This window comes from Clupea harengus, chromosome 23, assembly GCF_900700415.2.
Source record: "Clupea harengus chromosome 23, Ch_v2.0.2, whole genome shotgun sequence".
Classification (NCBI taxonomy): domain Eukaryota; kingdom Metazoa; phylum Chordata; class Actinopteri; order Clupeiformes; family Clupeidae; genus Clupea; species Clupea harengus.
In genome coordinates this window covers 14,460,520-14,468,019 of record NC_045174.1, presented here as the reverse complement: position 1 = coordinate 14,468,019, position 7,500 = coordinate 14,460,520, and the positions used below count along the sequence as shown (strand labels likewise).

The following is a 7,500-nucleotide window of genomic DNA, read 5'->3' as shown; positions in this document are numbered from 1 at the left end:
TTACTCTGACTCTCTCTTTCCCTCTTTCTCATTCTCTCCCTCTCTCTCATTCCCTCTTAATCCCTTTCTCTCCCCATACTTTCCAACTCTTTCTCTTTCTCTCTTTCTCCCTCTGTCCATTTCTTTCACACCCTCTTTTTGGCTCTCACCATTTGTGTCCCTCTCTCCCTCTCCCTCATTCTCACACTACATCTCTCCTTTTCTCCCTTTTACTCTCTCTCTCTTTCTCTCTGTCACTCCCTCTTTTTGTCTCTCCATCTCTCTCACCCTCTTTTACTCACTCTCTCTCTTTGTGTTACATGGATCCCAAATTCAGCGCAGGTCTTGCACTCTCTCCCCCCCCTGAGCCAGAGACCACCCCTGTAGTACCATTGACCAGTAGCCAACTGGACAATGTGACTGGGCTCTGGTGGTGAACAGAACTACCCACAGTAATGCATTGGTGCAGAGTACAGCTTTGTTGAATGTTGACTGTCAGGCAATCAGGATGAATAGTTATGTAATTCAGAGTTTACACTGACACATTTGCTTGAGCAGAGTGATCAAGACAGGCTGTCATTTATGAAACAGGCAAAATAGCCTATAGGAATGGAGTCACTCTAATACTCTCTTCGGAAAATGCAGCACAGTAATTCCATTGGGAATGGGATAAGAGGGACAGATGATAAAGAGTTGTGTTCACTTGAATAGAAGCTTAAACAAACAAAAATCTGTACAGTACAGTGGTTGTCGTATGAATCGGCAGTTTAACGAGGCTGAGTTACTGCGTGATGGTGGAATGACATCTCAACACTGGGTGCTGTTGTTTAGCGCCTCATGTAGCTTATTCATACACGCCAGGACAGGAGACAGGTGACAGGAGTCCCCATGGTTATCACTCAGTGTTAACACATGTTTGGTTCTATGCCTTTTGGAAGATGAAAGACTACCTTTAGTTTATACCGGCACATTATTAAGCACATGTGATTATTTGAATTACGTCTAAAAATTGATTACGACATGTACCATTTCAATGAATGCGACTATTATCTGTCAAGGCAATGTTTAGGCTAGGGAACTGTACAACTTAGAAGAAGAAGGTTAAGAAGAAGTGTTGCCTTCTGGTGTGTTTGCGTGTACGTTTGTGTGTGTCATAGAGGTCTGTCTGTGTGTGTGTGTGTGTGTGTGTGTGTGTGTGTGTGTGTGTGTGTACGTTTGTGTACGTCATAGAGGTCTGTCGGTGTGTGTGTGTGTGTGTGTGTGTGCGCTATCATCTGTTCTTCCAACTGATCTCAAACAGAACACCATAGAAGCTTCACCTCCACCCTTCAAATGCCTGATGATGATGACACATAGTACATCAGCCCGGCAAACGTGATTATGTGTTGACGGGAGATCTATTGCAGATGTCAGTGTGTACCATTCCCTGCTGTCTACGAGTAGCCATTCTATCAGGAAAAAGAAAAGCAAGTTCGACTCGTGCCAAGTGAAAGCTCAGTTGAAAATGCAGGGAATTGATTTCATTATTAATGAAAGAAGTTGCTGAACGACTGGCCTGCCATTGCTTTCTCTCTCTCCCTTTCTCTCTCTCTTTCTCTCTCTCTCTCTCTCTCTCTCTCTCTTTCTCAGTTTCTGCCTCTGTCTCAAAAACTGTACATATTATCTGACTCTTGCTCTCTCTTTCTCCCTTACATTCACACACACACACACACACACACACACACACACACACACACACACACACACACACACACACACACACACACTTGTCAACAGTGGCCTTGGTTCTCCTCTTTGTCTGTCTGGTCCTCTCTTGTGGAATGCCAGATAAAGGCTGGTACTGAGTGATCTTTAAGCGAGGCCTCAGTGAACAGTCACACACACATATACACACACACACACGCATGTATACACACTCACATACTTATAGACACACACACACACACACACACACACACACACACACACACACATCACACATCAACACCCCTCCGTAACAGTGTACCAGCACGCACCCACGCAGAACACACACACACACACACACATGTACACATACTCACATACTTATAGACTCATGCCCATGCACATGCACATGCACATGCACACACACACACACACACACACACACACACACACACACACACACACACACACACACACACACACACACACACACACACACACACACACACACACACACACACACACACACACACACAAATACATGCACCCACACATCACACATCAACACCCCTTCCCATCACCCACGCAACACACACCCACACACCAGGACACACACAATGAAACAATACACTCATCTACGCGCACACTCCAAGGAATCTTTCACTCTCTCTCTCTTTCAAGTGCACACACACACACACACACATACACCCACACATACACAGTGATATGAATGAGGGCCCTCATGTCCTCTGCGGACGTCACTGATAACTGGTTGATAAGACTCCTTAGTGGGACATAATGTAGTTTGTTGTGTTCCTCTCTCAGGGAGGGTCTGTGCTACTCATGACTCTTTGTCGTATGAATTTCACTAGAAAGTATAGCACAACATTGGGATGTATGTCGATCGCACAGTACTTTCAAACAGTTGTACAAAGTATTATAGTATATTCTGTAAATTATGGAATTGTACATGATTTGTTTTTGCAGTTGTCTTTGGTGGTTTGGGGATATGTTCACCTATGGAGCTCAGTCAGTCACTTCTCTTTATTGACCGTGTGTCAGGCACTCTTTTACTTTTACTGCCAGCAGTGGGCCTCTCTCTGCCTCCCTGTAAAAGCTGGATCTCCTGTTCCTAGTGACTGGCTACATTCACTTAGACAGGTACTGGTACTTTGCGGTATTTGTTTTGTGTTACAGATGGTGCCTGGTGATGGACATTTCAGCCTTACTCTAATGCGTTACGTCTGTCAGAGTTAGACGCTCAAAAGACTTGCACTGTTGTTTCAGACCTAATGCATTTAAGCTGTGGATCCATCAGAGCTCACTTTCACGCAGGCCTCAGTATCAGGTGCTACATGAGGTAACATTAAAGGCCTTAGTATCAGGTGCTACATGGGGGGACATTAAAGGCCTTAGTATCGGGTGATACATGGGAGAATACTAAAGGCCTTAGTATTAGTTGCTACATGGGAGAACATTAAAGGCCTTACAGAGCAGAATCCCGGCCTAAACCAGGCTGCAGTGCAGGGCTACTATCAGCTGCTTTTATCAACCTGTTTGTGTTGTTAATGGCCGTGTTACAAATGGTACCTTGTGGCTCCGACACTTTCCCTGACATGTCAGTCGTTATGTGTTTCAGCTGCACGTCGTTTAGACCCTAGTTCCTCCTCTGCCTCAATATCAGATGGTTTATCACAGACATCAGACCCATTACACAGCAGAATCCTGCCCCTAAATCACCCCTCTAGGCAGTTGCACTGCCAGCCACCCCCTGGTACCGTGCACACAGGGTGAGGGAGAAAGATGCATTATCCTTGGTTTCACCTTTGACCCGATATCAGGTGATACATCAGAGGCATAACAGAGACATTAAATGCATTACAGTGGAGAATCATGCTCTAAATCACCCTAAACCAGCTCTCTAAGTAGTCTCATTGCCAGCCGCCCCCTGTTACCGCACACACACACACACACACACACACACACACACACACACACACACACACACACACAGACACACACACACACACACAAATGGAGTGGGGAAAGAGAGCGATGCATTATCCTGATTCATCTCTGGTGTTGCCGTGCCGGTAAACACAGGTATCTGTGGCGGAGCGGTGGTGCCGGCGGGAGCCAGGCACGTAGCGTCTAGTGCGTGAGGAGGTGGAGGGAGAGGAGTTTAGTAAAGGATTTAGCAGAGGCACGGATTTCACTCACAGGGGAGAGAGAGAGAGAGAAGAAGCTGGGCAGTCTCACCTGTGAAAAATGCTGAGAAAACTCTGGAAGCTTTGCAGACATCCTTTTTGTGGCATCCTGTTTAGAGTGGCATGATTTTACGTGTGAGTCTGTGTGTGTGTCTGTGTGTGTGTATGTGTGTGTGTGTATGTGTGTGTGTGTATGTCTGTTTGTGTGTGTGTGTGCGTGTGTTTGTGTGTGTGTGTGTGTGTGTGTGTGTGTGTGTGTGTGTGTGTGTCTGTGTGTGTGTCTGTGTGTGTGTATGTGTGTGCGTGTGTGTTTGTGTGTCTGTGTGTGTGTGTGTGTGTGTGTGTGTGTGTGTGTGTGTGTGTGTGTGTGTGTGTGTGTGTGTGTGCGCGTGTAAGAGAGAGTGAGAGTGTGTGAGTAAAGAGACAGAGAGTGTAAGTGTGTATGTGTGTATGAGAGCGAGGGAAGGAGGTGTGTGTGTGTGTGTGTGTGTGTGTGTTTATTTTTAAATTCAGGTGGTTGGCAGGTATGATCTCACATCCACACCTGGTTTGATGTGGTGCAGTGCATCAGGGCTGGGGGTATTATGATCTGTATGTTACTTCGGCTCATATAAGCCTTTCATTTGGTGTGATGATGGACAGACCAGGCTTCTCTCAGAGGGTACATCACACAGCCTCACACACACAACCTCACACACACAAAACCTCACACACAAAACCTCACACACAAAACCTCACACACACGACCTCACACACACAAAACCTCACACACACAACCTCACACACACACACAACCTCATACACACACAACCTCACACACACAAAACCTCACACACAAACCTTACACACACAACCTCACACACACAACCTCACACACACAGCCTCACACACACAACCTCACACACAAAACCTCACACACAACCTCACACACACAAAACCTCACACACTCAACCTCACACACACAACCTCACACACACACAACCTCATACACACAACCTCTGAGCCACAACCTTTTCAGCCATTTCGTTTGGTCTACTGTGTCATATTGTATTGCTACAGCCTCTCATGTCTGTATGACTGCATAAAATAATACATTTCAGTAATACGTGATTATAATTTTCCCTATTTCCATATTTCAACACTTTATATGTTTGTACTAGAATTAAGCTACATGATTGATCACTTTTTGTGAACTTCTCTAAGCCCTTAGATGAGACTTTCATTACGTCCGTCGTAAATTATTCAGCAGACTGCAGTGATTCGCTGTTGTCCACTGGCCACAGGGAAATGAATGTAGCGACTGCATTCGTACTGGCAGCGTCCTGTTTTCCTGCAGTAATAACATAGTGCTTCTGTAATACACCATAGCGGGCCAGAAACTTCAGTTTGTTTGTGTGTGTGTGTGTGTGTGTGTGTGTGTGTGTGTGGGTGTGTGTTTGAGGCACAACAGAGTTCGGATTATTGAAGACATTTTCAAAGGAAACGCATTTACTTAATCAACAGCTTGGCACTCTCTCTATGTGTGTGTGTGTGTGTGTGTGTGTGTGTGTGTGTGTGTGTGTGTGTGTGTGTGTGTAGGCTTCCTCATTCGTGAGCCGTGGGGCTGAGATTTACATGTTGGCAAGTCCTGACTTCTCCTGGCAGCTCTCTGTTCGTCTTCTTATTTAACTGACACCTGGGGAGAAGGACGGAGGAGGAGGTAGGGCAGAGAAAGAGAGAAGAAGAGAGAGAGAGAGAAAGAGGGGAAGAGAAGAGAGGAGGAAGGAAGAGAAAGATAGATAGATAGAGGGAGAGAGAGAGAGAAATATCTTGTTCCAGGGTTGGAAATTCCTCTCCTTTTTTCTTAAAAAGCCTGGGAGAGAAAGAGACAATAGTAGAGAGCCTGTTGATCAAAGAGAAAGAGAGAGCCGTGGATGAGTGGATAGAGAGAAAGTAGTTAGAGAGACAGAAAGCGGTGAGGGAGAACAGAAGAGCGAGAGAGAAAGAGAGAGAGAGAGAGGGAAAGGCGAAGAAGGAGAACCCCAAGGCCACGAAAAAGAGCCTCTCTTCTCCGTGACATCATCTGCAGCCTGCCAAAAGAGCAGCAGAGTCTCCCGTCCCCATGGCACCCAGAGGTCAGAGTCTCCCGTCCCCATGACAACCAGAGGTCAGAGTCTCCCGTCCCCATGGCACCCAGAGGTCAGAGTCTCCCGTCCCCATGGCACCCAGAGGTCAGAGACTGATCAGTGCAGAGAGCGGTGGAGAGACCAAACACTCTACTACATTTACTGTAGTGTTTCCCATCAGTACATGACCTTGTACTAGACTGAGAAATGGAGGATCAAATATGGATGTTTTAGCTTGGAAAATCTGTCTCATTCCCCCACGCTCAACTATTGTTCCCCCCTCCTTTCTGCCTCTCTCTCTCTGTGTGTGTGTGTGTGTGTGTGTGTGTGTGTCTGTGACTGATGCGCTCTGTGAACATGTTTGCCTTAATTGCTTGGGGGAGAGAGTCTGACTCCTCAGCACCCTGGTCGTGCTCAGACCTGCTGTCTGTCCCACTCCTCCACCCTCTTCTGTCACTTCTGCATTCCTCTACCGGCTTCTCTCTTTCTTTTCACTTCTCTTTCATTTTTATTGGTCTCTCTCTCTGTCTTTGTCTGTTTGCCTGTGTGTTTGCCTGTGTGTGTGTCTGTCTGTCTGTGTGTGTGTGTGTGTGTGTGTGTGTGTGTCTGTCTGCCTGTCTGTGTGTCTGTCTGTCTGCCTGACTGACCGACTGTCTGTCTGCCTATCTGTCTGCCTGACTGTCAGTCTGTCTGTCTGTCTGTCTGGCTCGGACAGTCTCTGTCTCTTACTCTTCTATGCACTCAAACTTATTTCTCTCTGTCTTAATCTGTTTCCCTGTGTGTTTGTGCCAGTCTGTCTGTCTGTCTGTCTGTCTGCCTGTCTCCTACTCTTCTATGCACTCAAACTTATTTATCTCTTATCTATCTCTTACTCTCTTGGGCTGTCATGCATCAGGTTATCCCTGTCTCTCTTTCTCTTTCTGTCAGTTTCTCTGTTGTCTCTCTCTCTCTGTCTGTGTCTTAACAATGTGATATTGTTACCGTCTGTATGAGAGGAGTTTGTAACACACTGGCCTTCACTAAAGAAAAGTGTTCTTCTCATGCTATCGACCTTGGCTTCATGGAATCACTGCAATTCACTGATGTGCTACCTGTTTTTTTGTGTCCTCTGTACTTTTGCCTGTCTGTAGCTGTAAACGAAACCCCCATGTTGTTAGGGGTTAAAGGGGTTAGACAGGGCGTTCAGTGTGTACCTGAGTGTGTGTGTGTGTGTGTGTGTAAGTGAGTGTTATCTGTCTGCTGTTCTAAACTCACCTATTGTATTACCTTTATCCGTGCCAACAGGAAACTGCTCACTCATTCAGCTTTCTTCTGTGTGTGTGTGTGTGTGTGTGTGTGTGTGTGTGTGTGTGTGTGTGTGTGTGTGTGGTGTGTGTGTGTGTGTGCACGAAAGCATGTGTACATGTATCTGTGTCAGGTTTCAGGAGACAAATCCAAACAACTAGGTATTTTTCTTTTGAGTTTATACGCCCTTTTATGCTCTGGGGATCATGTCATCTTATGGCGACTTTAGGTGTGATTGCTGT

The 7,500-nt window shown here is 46.1% G+C and overlaps 1 protein-coding gene across 2 annotated transcripts in view; it reads left to right on the top strand.

The window, feature by feature from the left end:
* The window catches only part of itga3b (integrin, alpha 3b), a 51,487-nt gene that overhangs the window by 19,588 nt on the left and 24,399 nt on the right, over window positions 1–7,500 (top strand). The window lies entirely within an intron of this gene.